At 34.9% G+C, this 15,783-nt stretch overlaps 1 long non-coding RNA gene and 1 other non-coding gene across 2 annotated transcripts in view; both read left to right on the forward strand.

Annotated features, from left to right (window-relative positions):
* LOC113603427 (uncharacterized) overlaps positions 1–15,783 on the forward strand; it is a 255,703-nt gene that overhangs the window by 78,616 nt on the left and 161,304 nt on the right. The window lies entirely within an intron of this gene.
* LOC113603518 (U6 spliceosomal RNA) lies at positions 4,645–4,755 on the forward strand. Its single transcript, XR_003425118.1, has one exon. It is a non-coding gene; the product is annotated as a U6 spliceosomal RNA (small nuclear RNA).

Raw genomic sequence — 15,783 nt, forward strand, 5'->3', positions numbered from 1 at the left:
ATTTTTTTTTCCATTGTAGTTATAAAGTAATCTGTGGTGATATTTTGGCAGTATGCAAATATCCTGTCTACATCAATTTTTGCCTCTTTTTAGCATTCACTGATGATCTTTTCCTGACACAATTATTGTATTTGATGTCCAAAACACTAACATACATATTTATTAGCTGTCATAATTCTGTTTCTTTAAAAAAGGTTCTCTTTTCAACTGTTAATGAACTCTATTTCCTCATGAAAAGACAGGGTAAAAAATGAATTCTTTATTTCCTTTATTTTTTTTTAAAGAAACTAGTGTTAACAGTCATTTTTGATATGCCAATTTTTTTGTTGTTCTTTTTTTCTTTTAAATTATTTCCCAGGGAACCAACTTTTAATTTGTTTGTTCATCTCATTATTATTCTGTTACCTAACATGTTAACTTCTGTTTTTAATGTGTCTTTATAATGCTTGTCTTTGGTTTATTTTGTTCTTATTGGGTGTTCATTTTAATTTTCTCATTCTTATATAACTTTTTTAAGGTTTTGCAGTTCATCTGAGTACTTCTTTTGATATATATTCTAAAATATATCACTTTCCTTAACATCACCATTTAGTTGAGTGTAACACAGTTGTCTCATAGTGTCTTTCTTTCAGTTTCTTAAAAACAGTGCTCTGCTGTGGTCTTGCTCTGTGTGTTGATGTTGAAGAGTCCGATGTTAGCCTGAATTTCTGTTTAGTTTAGTTCAGTTGTTTTCCTCCAAACTTTATTGAGATATAATTGATATATAACATATAACTTTAAAGTGTACAACAACTTTAAAGTAAGTGTGTTATGTCTGAGGCACCTGGGTGGCTCAGTCGGTTGACCCTCCAACTCTTGATTTTTGTTCAGGTCATAGTCCCAGGGTCCTAGGATCCAGCCCTACCACACTGAGTGTGGAGCCTGCTTAAGATTCTCTCTGTCTTTCTGTCTGTCTGCCTCTGTCTCTGTCTCTCTCGCTCTGCCCCTCTCCCCCACTTGTACACACTCTCTCTCAAAAAAAAAAAAAAGAAAAGAAAATATGTGTTAAGTTTGATTTGATATGTTTATATACTACAGTATGATCACCACTACAGTGTTATCTAACATCTCTATCAAGTCATATAATTACCATTTCTATTTTTTGGTGAGAACATTTAAAATCTTAGCAATTTTCAAGTACATAGTATGATATACCTGGTGTATATGTTATATATAAAATATATGTGTTATATAATATATAATGTAATATATATTCTATTATATGAAATGATATACAGAATAATATATAATCCATCATTTATACACACACACACACACACACACACACACACACACACACACACACAATTGATTTATCCATTCTTTCATTGACAGAAACTTAGATTGTTTCCATATCTTGGCTATAGTGAATAATCCTGCAATAAACATGGGAAGGTAGATGTCTTTTTGATATCCTGTTTTCAGTTTCCTTTGGATATATACCCAGAAGTAGGATTGCTGTATCATAAAGTAATTCTATTTCAAATTTTTTGAGGAACCTCCATACTGTTTCCCATAGTGGGTATACTAATTTACATTCTCAATAGTGCACAAGGGTTCCTTTTCTCCATACCTTCACCTATATTTCTTATTTCTTTTCTTTTTGATGATAGCCATTCGAATAGGTGTAAGGTAATATCTCCTTGTTTTGTTTTGCATTTAACTAAGGATTAATGATGTTGAGCATCTTTTCATCTACCTGTTGGCTATTTGTACGTCTATTCAGTTCATCTGCCCATTTTTAATCAAACTGCTTTTTTTTTAATATGAGTTCTTTATATGTTTTGGATATTAATTCCTTATCAAATATATGGTTTGCAAATGTTTTCTCCCATTCTGTAGGTTGTCCTTGCATTTTGTTGATGCTTTCCTTTGCTAAGCAGAATCATTTTCGTTTGATGTAGCCCCATTTATTTTTTTTTCACTTTGTTGCTTGTCATTTTGGTGTCATATATAAAAAATTATTGCCAGTACCTGTGACAAGCTTTCCCCTTGTTCTATACTCAGAGTTTTACATTTTCATATCTTACATTTAAAATTTAATCCATTTCAAGTTAATTTTATGACTTATTTAAGATCAAGGTCCAATTTCAGTTTTCTGCATGTGCTTATCTGTTTTCCCCAACATTTGTTGAGGAGACTTTTCTTTTCTCATTGAGTATTCTTGGCTCTCTTACCAACTATTATATGACTGTATATGCAGGGTTTTACTTCTGGGCTGTTTGTTCTATTCTATATGTCTATTTTTTATTCCACTATCATATTGTTCTGATTGTTATAGCTTTGTAGTATAGTTTGAAATCTGCTGGAATTTTGATAGGGATTGCATTGAATCTACAGATAGCTTTGGGTAGTGTGGACATTTTAAAAACATTCATTCTTCTGATCCATGAACATAGACTATCTTTATATTTGTTTGCATCTTCTTCAGTTTCCCTCATCAGAGTCAGAATTTTTAGTGAAGACATCTTTTGTCTCCCTATTTGAATTTGTTCTTAAGTTTGCATAGTTTTGATGCTATTCTGAATGAGGCTATTTTATTTATTTCTTTTCAAATATTTTATTGTTGATGTTTGGAAGTGCAACTGATTTCTGTATGTCAATTTTATATACTGCAACTTTACTGAATTTGTTGATTAGTTAACGGTTCTATAGTTGAGACTGTAGGATTTTTTTTTAAATGTAAGATCATGTGGTTCACAAATACAATTTTATTTCTTGTCTTAATTTGTGTGCCTTTTATTTCTTTATATTGCCCGATTGGTCTATGTAGGACTTCCAATACTATGTGGAATAGGAATGGTGACAGTGGGCATATTTGACTTGTTCCTAGTCCTAAAATATTCTTTTTATTTAAAAAAAAATTTAAAAAGCTTTCAACCTTTCATTGTTAAATATAGTGTTAGCTGTTGGCTTGTCATATATTGCTAAGGTAGTAGCAGTGAGGGCGGTAAGAAAAGGGGTTAGATTTTACATGAATTTGGAAGATCAAGATGACAGGTTTGGCTGATAAACGTTGGTTTGAGGTGTGCAAGAAAGATTAAAAAATGAAGCAAGAGTAATTCCAAGCTACTTTGGCTGTGCCTGGAGAAGAATGAAATTGCCATTTACTGACCTAGGGAAGTATGGGATAGAGCAGATTTAAGTTCAGAAACTAGTAGTTTGGTTTTGTTGTTGTTAGGTGTAAACATCCACATATACATACCAGTTAAGCAGTTGGATATAAGATTCTGAGATTTAGGGAAAAGATCAGAAATGGAGATAGAATTTTGATAGTTTTCTTGCCTGAACCATAGAAGTAAGAAGAGTGTTGCTATTTATTATCTCACCTAATAATCACCTGAAATAGAATAATACTATTTCTCCTTTTTTCCCCAGTATTTGAACTCATTTTGGAGAACACCCTTTCAGGGAAAGGATCATTACTTTTGATTTTGTGTCTCTATCTTCTAAATATAGCTGATTTCTATTAAATACATCTTGAAATAATAAATACATAGAAAAACTTTGAGTCTACTGGCTTGGTAATGTCAGTAAATTTTTTAAAACTGAAAAAAAAGTCTCTAGTATTTAGGTGTCATGAGGGATGCAAAGATGTATCAAAAGCAGATCCTGATTTTAAGATGTTTGTATCATCCCACCATTCATATGACATGAATTTCATTCCCTGGTTGTATGATAGGATGATTAACTTATCAATCAGGCTGAAACAGATAATATTTTTTTACCACATACGCAGAGATTTAGGCTTCTCCTTATTCTTTAGTCATGGATAAGAGAAACTTAATGAACCTTAGGGTGTTTTATTAACAATTAAACACAACAACATGATTGAAGTAATGTACCGAAACCTTGCGAAAGGAATATGCATTTACAAAACATGTAGCTCAAGACTCTTCCAGCTTTGTAATCACTTTCAAATTCCTTTTTCCCCGTACATTCTTTTCACCATCATAACAACCCATATCCACAAATAAGCATTATCCATAAATACTCATTTGTGGCATGAGTATAGTTACAGTAATTACCTAATGATATCGGTAGGATCATAAGTGAGAAACTACTTGTAAAACATACTGTCATATACATGATAATTAGTGTATATCATACTAATTATTATAGATAGTATTGGTCCAAATTTTTTTGTTAAAAATGTACAATTTAATTTTACCTATTTAAAGGTTTAATTTATCTTTTTGCCTAGTTCAAATTATTTATGACATTAATAATGCTTTAAGAATATATCATTTAGGGGTATAGGCTTTAAATAACTGAGTATCTTGTGTCATAAAAGAATTTATAAGAAGAATATCAAGTAGTTCACAGAATTGACAGAAGTCTTGGTGAGCCAGGTGTGAAAAGGGCGATGAATCAAGGAAGGATGGGTTATTTTGAAGTCTGCCAAGACAAGATCACAGAAAGAGTTTGATTAAGAATACCAACACTGGACACTTATTACTGGGCAGTTGCATTGTTATGCCATTTTTTCAGAATTCAAAATCCTTGAATTTATATATAACATGTCTGTTTTCTATATCACTGGTTTTCAGATTTGGTTGAACAATGGACTCACCGGGTGGGGTTATGTTAAAAACCTGATGTCTAGTGCTCACTTCAGGAGCACATATACTAAAATTGGAGTGATATAGAGAAGATTAGCATGGCCCCTCCCTGCGCAAGGATGGCATGCAAAATCATGAAGCATTGAAAAAAGGAAAACAAATACTGTTGTGTAGGTCTGATTCTCAGAGCTAATTTTATTGTCATAGAGTACAGCCTGGGCAATGGGATTTTTTTAAAACTCCTTAGATGATTCTAATGTGTAGTACAATTCTATAATTACTGTTGCAAGTGGTAGTGTCCATTTGCTTAAGGAATAGCTGAAATACTCAAATGACTCCTACCTATATTATATGTTAATTAGTTAATTGGTTAATAAATTATTTTTCAAATGATTCATGTGTTTTAGAAAGTTTTGGGTTTATTATTTTTTTAATTATTTATTTTTGAGAGGAGAGTGTGAGTGTGGAAGGGGCAGAGAAGGAGACAGAGGCTCTGAAGCAGGCTCTGCACTGACAGCAGAGAGCCTGATGTGGGGCTCCAACTCACAAACCGTGAGATCATGACCTGAATCACAATCAAGAGTTGGATTCTTAACCAACTGAGCCCCCCAGGCACCCCATGGTTTAGAAAGTTTTAAAACAAAGATAAATATCTTGTGAAAATTACCCATAATCTCCTATCCAAAGATAACTTCTATAAATATTTTCATTTATCTTTTCAGATAGTCTACTTTGTGTATGAGGTGTGTGTGTGTGTGTGTGTGTGCACACGCGCCTGTGTGTGTGTACTCTCACATATTCTTATGTACCGTGGTTCAAAGGAGCTGAAGTTTCATGGCTGCTCCCTGTCCAGAAGACAATTTTTCTTTATTGAGTTGTGCCTTCTAAAGAGAAGGCCTCTAAAGGTTAAGGATTAATTCAGCTAATGAACTGTGAATATTGGTAAATTGACATTTCAAAGGGCAATACATTCAATGATGCTGTAAAACTCACTATCTCAGTGAATTAATATCTGAGTGTTTGAAAATATCAATTTTCCTTATGCAAAGCCACAGCAGAATTAACTGATTTTCCTCATTTGACTCTTCCCTAGTCTCTTTACCTTTATTAGACTCCTTTTGCCTTCATGTATTTTCTCTTCCTTAACAAATGAAAAATGAAAAGTCATTTAAAAACTGGTGTTTCATTGGATTTGTCTAATGGACTCTTTTCTAAACTTAAAAACAGATATGGGACTTCTGGGTGGCTCAGGCGGTTAAGCACCCTACTTCATCTCAGGTCATGATCTCAAAGTCCATGAGTTTGAGCTCCGTGTGGAGCCCTGTGCTGACAGCTCAGAGCCTGGAGCCTGCTTCAGCTTCTGAGTCTCCCTCTTCTCTCTGCCCCTCCCCAACTCTCTCTCTCTCTCTCTCTCTCTCTCTCTCTCTCTCTCTCAAAAATAAATAAACATAAAAAAGATACATACTTTATAATTTAAAGTACCTTAAAATTTATTTAAAGGTAACTTAAATCATGTAATTTTTAAAAGCTGTTTATGTATAAGTAGCCTCATATAGAGTGATATTTACCAGCCTTCTTTAAAGCACAACTTTAAATTCACAATCAATATTCAGCTGATTTGGATTTTCCACATTTGTAGAGTTTTAATATGTTAGTCTCTGGGCTCTGACCATGTAGTCTTCATTTTTAGAGAATTATTGTTTTGGGGATGCTTGTCATTAGTCACTTTCTCTTAAAACGTTGAAGAATTTATATAGTAGTTCCATATCTAATGACGAAAAAATATATATCGTGGGTGTGAGAAGAAAAATGTATGTTGGGGCGCCTGGGTGGCTCAGTTGGTTAAGCGTCTGACATTGGCTCAGGACATGACTCACAGTCCGTGAGTTTGAGCCCCGCGTTGGGCTCTGTGCTGAAAGCTTAGAGCCTGGAGCCTGCTTCGGATTCTGTGTCTCCTTCTCTCTCTGACCCTCCCCTGCTCGTGTTCTGTCTCTCTCTGTCTCAAAAATAAATAAAAACATTAAAAAAATTAAAAAAGAAAAGAAAAATGTATGTTTAGGTAACAAAGCAAATACAAGTACTTCCTGTTTATGGTAGGGCAGACACATGACTTGTAACAGGAGGCTAATTGGCAGTGGGCACATTAGAGACAACCTCCTTCTACCCCTTATTGATATATAAGGAAATAAAACTCAACAGCATAAATCAAGCATCTTTATTTTGTATTGTGTTAATAATAAAACAGAACTGCAATCTCAGTTTCCTTATTCCCAATTCAATAATATTTCCAATATACTATAGTGGCAGCTCTAATTACATTATCACAGATCTGTATTCTATTCTATTTGCACCATTGGAAAATTTGGGCTATAAAACCAGCTGCACCCATTAACTTATCAGCAGGGTATTACCTGATTGTTCAAATTTTCACCAAAAACAAAAACAAAAACAAAAACAAAAACAAAAACCAGAAGAGAGACGAGGGAAGGGAGCATGTTAAGGTGTTAAGGTGATTTAATACATTGGTGAAGATTCAATCATTTGTACATAGTCTATGCTTCTTTCCTGAGATATATCAGTAGCTACAGATTTGATAACCAAAAAATTGCAATGTTCTTAGTACCAGATGGAAATCCTCAGTGTGAATAATGGAATGGTAATGAAGCAGCATTTTTAGGAAATGTATTCACTGGGGGTGGGGGGATATTCTACAATTTGTAACCTAATCGGGACTGGCCTAAAATGATTTTTGGGATACTACCTAGTGGATTCTGGGTTAAGCCATGTTATCAATTTAAACATAATTCATCAATTCGTAGATAATCTCTGTTCCCACATGTAAATGCTCTTTATCTAGACTTTATTCAAATGTAATTTCCTTCAAAATGCTATATTAAAATTGCTATCATTGAAAATAATTTTTAAAGCCAAAAACATTCAAGCTTTGTTTTTTCCATTAAACCACAACTTTTCTTAAAATGAGTACTATGATTACAAACTTATGTTTATTATGGTTAGATAGAAAATATGAGCCTAAGATGATCCATTGCAGATTGAAAACATGAAGATGTTCAGTCTTGAGAACTATAAAAGAGAAAGAAAGATGAAAGCTATTACTGAGGAGAAAACAATGTGTTAGAGCCAATTCTATACCATGCTTTAACTTCTGGAAATGCAGTACTAACTGTGGTTGAACATCTGAATCCTGGACTGTTTCATGCGAAACATCTGTGTGATCAAGGGAAGTGGATGCTTCTTAAGCATGCAACTGTTTGGCATCTTCTAGAAGAACTAGTGTCTTCTAGAAGTACTACGTTGCAGATTCCTTTTTGCCGTTTAACTTTACCAAAGACCCAAGATGATAGATAAAAGCCAAAAGTGTCCTATTTGGCTGTCATGCCATGTTTCACACCTGTGACATGTTTTCAAGATGTGACGAACATCTGCTATAAATCTAGTCTGTATTCAGGAGCATTCTCAGAAGTTGTTGTGCTTTAATTCAAGAGAGCCAAGAAGCTAAAACTCAGTTTTCCCATTTGATGTGTGACCAAAATGAAACTCAATGAATAAGCAACCTACCCAAGTTTATATAGCTAAGTATGGCACCAAGGCTTGATCTCAAGCCTATAATTTCCTTACTAAGAAAGGCATCTTCACTTAAAGTATTTTGTATTTATATGGTGATTTTTAATTTGCAATGCATCCATTTCTATTTCTTGGCATATTTCATTCTCTGTAGCCATGTTAATATATATTCACTTCTTATTATGCTTTTGAAAAGCCCAAAACTTTGTTGTTTGAATATATATGTTCAAACAGAGCTGGAACTCTGTTTGTGTGTATATTTAGATGACATAAAAGCATAAAAAGAACAACTTTTTCTAGGAGTCAACAAGTGCTTCTCTGGGAATAAAGTAATGGCAGATGTGAGTTTCTGGTTTTTGAGCCAGATTTAAAACAATGCATAAGTGATTGAATTATCTTAGTTTCTCTCCTGCCCTCAAGATTAAAAAGCACACATTCATCTTCCACGAGAAGTCATAGACAATTTCTGCAACACTTTATTTTGGCTTGAATACCAAACTATATCAAGGACATATGGCAATTCTAGGGTGTTAATTTTGCAAGTCATAGTCTTTTGTGTGCGAGTCTATGAAGACTAGGTCTGCATGTGGAAAACAAAATTTCGGTTATACATAATTAACCTGAAAACATTTTAGCTATATCCAAGACATTGGAATAGGTCCTGGTAAATTTGTCATACATACATAAAAATTCAGTGAGCAAGCAAAAAGGCATGAAGTATGTCCTTATATGTTTAGGGAAATTGGACGTAAATATATGAGACAGATGTAAATATTATCTGATCAGTGAGGAAGAGGAGTTTATTGCTATAGACATTTGGAGGTATGTAGTGAGCCAGGCTGAGGGAAAGAGAGAGACAGAAAGAACAATAAAAGAGGAAGAGGCAGAGGAGGAGGAAGAGAAGGGGAGGCGAGGGGAGGAAAAGGATCACATGAGAGAGTTGTCATTGGCATTGAACCTGGAGCAGAATAATGAATAAAAGTGCATTACATAAAGGTGAGGTTTTCAGAAAGGAAGGTTAGTTCAAGCAAAGACCTTAGAATCAGAGAATCTCAAGTTTCATTTGATGCCCAATAGCGACCCAGGACACTGAAGTGCATGGTGTGTGCTGAAGAGTAGGAGTGGTGGGGTTTGTATTAGACACAGTTCAGTGCAGGAAACAAAGCACACTCCAGCTCTTTCAAGCAGCAAAGGATTTAATGTAGATAAATATGTACTTACAAAGTCATTGAAAGTGCTGTGAAATAGCAGGAATCTTGAATAGGATAAAGTTCAAGAGCACACCACACAGGAGAGCTGTGATCTGAAAATGCTGCCACCACTGCTTCTACCAACCCACAACTGCCTTTTAAGCCTTCCAGATTTGGTGAATAGACAGTGCATGGTGTAGCGTGTGCTCTCTAATTCCCTCTTGGCATTTAGTTCCCACCTTCATGAGGGAGAATGCAGGACCAGTGGCAGCAAGATAACCTTGGCATTATATCTGCATTCTGAATCTCACACATGTGCATCTCATCAGTAGAACCTGTTTTGTATCCAGAGCAGTAGTTAACAATGTGTCTAGGAAACTTGGTTTATAGCCTTTCAGCCTGTGCAGTAGAGGAACCCTGAAAGGCAGAGGGAATAGAGGTTGAATGAGCCAGTTCATATCATCCACCCCAGAGCCCTAAGGTAATTTGGAGTTATTTGGTTGATGGCTTAAATGTCAGACAAAAGGTGAAAACTAATATAGTCATTAATGTGCATCTAAACAGTTGATGACACTAGCAGGACATGGCTTAGAGGCTGAGATCCTTGTCCTTTGATTTATCATTGAATTTAGTCAATGAGAGGTACAAGTAGGAGATTGGAGAATGGGAAAATAGAAAATTCTGGGTACTTATTCTTGCCCTGGCCCAGGCTAGCATTAGCTGCCTTTCTTCATGAGGGACAGAGCTTCAGTGAAGCAACCCTTCCTTAAAGCAGCAGGTCTCACTTTATTCTGGCAAACACTCCCTCTCCTTGCATCTAGGAGTCATAGTTACTTCCAGATGTTATTCCTCTGAGGCTACATGATGATGTTACCCTTGTTTGATTTCCTTTACCCTGACCACTCTTTTGTAAACAGTCCTTTCTCTTCAGTGATCTGTTTGGAGTGATCCATCTTGGTCCTGCCAATGCTTTGACTGTTACAATGTGCCTAATTATATTCCATATATTATATGGGTCTGTTAAGTGCTTATATAACAGTCACGGAATGACAGAAACAAAGAAAAATTATCATTTTCATAATAAGCTCAGGACAGTCAGGGACATGAGTGAGGCAGAATATTTCTGTCTTCCTTTTTTTCTTTCAGATGTCTTCGTGCACTCCTTTGAATGCTAGCCTTCACCCTCACCACATCACGATGATTCATCTCCATGGCCCAAAGATCCATGGTTCAATACTATAAGAACAATGCTATGGAATAACAGCTGTGGTATATTTGCCAGACACTTCTAAGGGTTTTATTTTTGAATTAAAAATAATTTTAACATTTATTTGTTTTTGAGAGAGAGAGAGAGAGAGAGAGAGAGAGGAAAGGGAGAGTGTGAGCAGGGGAGGGGCAGAGAGAGAGGGAGACACAGAATCCAAAGCAGGCTCCAGGCTCTGAGCTGTCAGCACAGAGCCTGATGGGGGGCTTGAACCCATGAACCACAAGATCATGACCTGAAGTCAGACGCTTAACCAACTGAAACACCCAGGCGCCCTATTTCTAAGAGTTTTATATGTATTAACCCAATTAATCTTTACAACAACCCTTTGTACCAGGTAAGTACTGGTATTATCATCCCTTTTTACAGATGGAGACACCGGGGCTCAGGGAAGTTAAGTGGCTTTTACAAAGGCACAGAACTAGAAATGGAGGAGTTGGGATTCTAACCCAGGGACTATGGCTCCAGCATCTCTGTTCTTAACCACTATGCTCTACTAACTTTTTTTTTTTGTAAGATGTACAACATGATGATTTAATGTATGTATACATTGTGTAATGCTTACTACAATCAAGTTAATTAACACATCCATCACCTCACCATTACCTTTTCTTGTTTGTGGTAAGAACACCTAAGATCTATTCTCCTAGCAAATTTCAAGTATGCAATACTGTATTATTAACTATAGTCACTATGTCATACAATAGATCTTTAGAACTAATTCATCTTAGAACTGAAAATTTGTAACCCTTTGACCAACATTCCCCATCTCCCCCACCCCCACCACTCAGCCCCTGGCAACAATCATTCTACTCTCAGATTCTATGAATTTGACCTTTTTTAATATTCTACATATAAGTGAGATCGTACAGTATTTATCTTTCTGGGTCTGGTTTATTTCACTTACTTTATACTAACTCTTAACGTGACCGTATTTATTTATGGAGCCGGTAGATAAACAATTCCCTGTTTAAATTGTGTTTTTCTTTTTGAATTTACAAAATTTATAGCCCAAAATCTGACCAAGGCATTGCTATTGGAACTGGCAATAGAGAGGGAGAAACAACATGGAGGGATATGTAGAGTAATCCATCTCACTGTGACTTTTAGAAAGTCATTCAACTTCTGTGGTCCTAAATTGTTTATCTGTAGGGCAAAAGTGTTGAATTAAACCCATTAAGAAAAGAGGAAAAATCTAAAGCATGCATACGATAGTCAGGAGATAAGAATAAAATTGAACAAAATTAGTATGGGATTATTCCAAGAAATTAAGAAATTTAAGAGAAAATTAATGATGCTATTTTTAAGTTAAATTAGAAATAGCAACAAATTCCGATTCTGTGTCTCCCTCTCTCTCTGCCCCTCCCCCGTTCATGCTCTGTCTCTCTCTGTCCCAAAAATAAATAAACGTTCAAAAAAAAAAAAAAAGGAAATAGCAACATATAAAAATGGCAGTAAAGAAAATGGAATTTGATTTTAGGCAGTCTAGATACACATAATTTTTAAAAAAGCAAAAAAGAAAATTCGGACATACAATAGAGAGCTAAAATATAAAGAAAAAATAAAATATAAAAAATGTCCAAATTTAAAAACAAAGTTTTCCAAATGAAAAAAAAAAAAAGGAAAAAACGTAGAAAATAAAAAAGACTCAGTGATTTTTAGAAAAGCATAAAGCAAGTGTAGAAAATGTGTAAAATACATCCTGAGGATTTTGACCTTCAAATAAAAAAAAAAAAAAGATCAAAAGAATCCTATAAGTTTCCAGAAAATGGAATCACCTATGGAAGAATATATAAATATCCAGTTGAAAACATTCAGCTTTAAACACACCATTAAATAACAACCAAAAATTAATAAATGCAGGATTCCTTTAAAAGTTAGATATAAACTCGAATAAAATGCTTGCAAAGCCAATGGTATTAACTAAAAATGATTTTTAAAAACCTACAGAAGTGTGAGGTAATGGGTTAAGTTGGTTAAATTAATGAAACAATTACAATTGGTAATTGTATTTCTCTAAATATATAGAAAATATTTAGGAAAAAATATTACCATTAAAAACTATGAGTAACTTTCATTGTTTAAAAAGTTTGGAAATTAATGTTTTCAAGTTTATTATAAAAATAAGCTCATTTTACAATAATGAAAAAAGTAAAATGGTTCTAATAATACTATTTGTACATTTATGGTAAGATAAGTTTTTGTATCATGAAGACTTACCAGTATTTACATAGTGACAATTTACTTAAATTATTGGAAAACTATGTTTCTGTGGAAACTGGCTATAGAAGTCTAGCTCTGCAAATCCAAATAAATCAACTGAAAACAAATATAAAATGCTTGATAACATCTGTGTTCTGAAATGCCGTTAATATACATTAGTTCTTATTCTGTATAGGTAAGACAAAATTAAAATTAATAGATATACTCTTATAAACAAAACTACTCCTGGGAATTGCCTGAAGAATTTTTCACTCATAGAGAAGTAGAGTTTCTGAGGAATGAGCAGCATTGCCTTACCTGAAATATTGTTAGGTGTTACTTGACTACCTTTTTCAGAGCATTTGCTACTCCCCGCCGCCCCCCCCCCCCCCCCGCCGCAGTTGTTGGTAACTGTGGCTGTCAGTAGATCATCATGAACACTGACAGAAACTGTTGACTCTCAATGCTCATAAATCCTTGTCATCCCTCTCACCAGTGAATGGAGCACTTTAGCAATTTATTTTTAGGAACAAAACTGGAGAACATAGGGAATAGACCCTCAGTATTTTTGTCTTTCCAAAATGCTTCCACAAATGCCCCATTTTCTTTGGCAAACAACTCCTTCTCCATTGCACCCATGTGTTTTCTGGTGGGTTTACCAGTCACCGTGTACCACTCCCCCTTCCCCCCTATAGTGATTTGTCTAATTATAGGCACATGACAAAAACCTAGTCAATGGAGCCATCCTTTGGGATTTTTTCCCAAAGTTTCTTTTCCTCCCTGTAGGTGGAACTGTAAGAATATAGATTCTGAATAAATAAAACCACTACCCAGGGAGAGAGACCAGAAGAGGAGAAAAAGAGGCATGGTAGATCCAGTTCTAATTCTAGCAGTCCCTAAAATGGCATTGGTTTTTCCTATGACTATGCTAACCCAGACTTGACTTCCAAGAAAGGAACACATGTATTTTAAGGTCTTTATTTATTTATTTACTCATATATTAATTCATCTATCCATTCACTATTATAGTCAGTAGCTTCTATATGTGTAACAGGTTTATTGAATGGGCTGAATTTGACAGATGAATTAGTAAATTTACTTTATGGACTTGCTCTTCTCTATATCCAGAAAAAAAAAATTGGGTAGATCCAAAAGCCTTTCCAGTGATAAATGACTCTTTGATAATCAAGTGTCCAAACAAATCTTACTTGATCCAAATTCATTTTATTATTATTATTTTTTAATTAAAAAAATTTTAAATGTTTTTATTTATATTTGAAGGAGAGACAGAGACAGAGCATGAGTGGGGGAGGAGCAGAGAGAGAGGGAGACACAGAATTCTAAGCAGGCTCCAGACTCTAAGCTGTCAGCACAGAGCCTGATGTGGGGCTTGAACTCATGAACTGTGAGATCATGACCTGAGCTGAAGCTGGATGCTTAACTGACTGAGCCACCCAGGCGCCCCATTACTTAATCAAAATTTAAAGCTTCCCCACCACTCCTATGTTTATCCTAGTTCAGGTTTAGAAGCCTACAATGGAGGCATGGAGAGTAGTTGTTTTTCATGCCTCATTTCTTACTTCTCATCTTTCATTTCTATTTAATTATGAGCATGTTTGAGCATCCATTGACTGCAAGCTATATAAGAGGAGTCAAATGATGCTCTGCTATATTACTGCACATGGTCATGCTTAGAAAAGCCAACTTAGCTCCTGAAATCAATGTACAGTGCTTCAACAGCTTTGAGGTTATCTCTCAGATATCTGGTACTGTTTCTCTTTGGGATGCTAAGTAAATATTTTGTTAGAAAAACTCCCCACAAGAAAACATATGCATTTAAATGCATGACTTTCAATTAATTATTTGGCCTAAGCCTCTTTGGTTACTAAGAACTGCTTATGTCCTGCCTGATTCTGCTTATGTTCAGCCTGCATCTCCTTCCCTACAATGTCAGGACATGACATATTAGACTTGCATGGATTGATCATACATAATTCCATTATTCCAAAGAATAAAGATAATTTCTACAGATTGTTCAAGTCAACCAAAGGCAAAGAAGATAAGCATAAAGACCCCAATCTTTGAAGACATAAACTACTAACACATGCTCTGGTCCAATCTGATAATGTGAGCAACAAAAGAAATTGGCAAACAGAGTAACTTACATTAATCTAGATCAAACTAGATCAAATTGATTCTGCCCAAGATGGCAGCAACCAAGGTATGTCCAGCATGAGACAACTGTTCTACACAGAGATATTGTCAGAAAGAAATTTCTGGAGTTTCGAATTGGAAGCATGGATTAAAGACAAAACAAAACTTTCCAATAGACTGTTTTTAGCTGAAAGGTGGCCTAATTTATATAGAGGCAGTCTGCACTGGGATCCATTTCTTCCTAAGAATTCTAGTGTTTGTATATTTTAATATGTATGTATCTGACTAAAAGCCCCATGACCACTTTATCTACTTGATAAACCTGTGACTGCTCTCTTCTTATTATAGTAAATGATTTCTTGTTTCAAAGTGAAAGTTTTATTTTAGCTTCACTATTTCATGAAACATTTCATGAACAAATGATAGATCACAAACATTTACATAACAAAGAAATAATGTTAAGTTTCAAACTATTAAGCCTTTCAACCATGCCTGGTGTAGGAAAGATCAACTAATAATCCTTGCTGTGCTTCTGGTGAAATTACTGAATAATTCAAAGAAGAAATTATTTAAAGCAAGGCTGCTGAGAGGAGGAGGCTGGATAAGTGACGTGTTGATTCATTAGCCTGTAGTTTCTTCTTGCTGCACATGAAAATAGTGAAGCAAGAATAATGCCATTTTGTAATCTCTGTAGGGGCGATTCTTTTTCTGGAGATGTCACCTGAAGGCGTTAACAACCAGAGCACTTTGTCTTGTTATGTGGTTAGATTGCCTTGTGATAATTTTA

Source organism: Acinonyx jubatus, chromosome D1 (genome assembly GCF_027475565.1).
Source record: "Acinonyx jubatus isolate Ajub_Pintada_27869175 chromosome D1, VMU_Ajub_asm_v1.0, whole genome shotgun sequence".
Lineage (NCBI taxonomy): Eukaryota > Metazoa > Chordata > Mammalia > Carnivora > Felidae > Acinonyx > Acinonyx jubatus.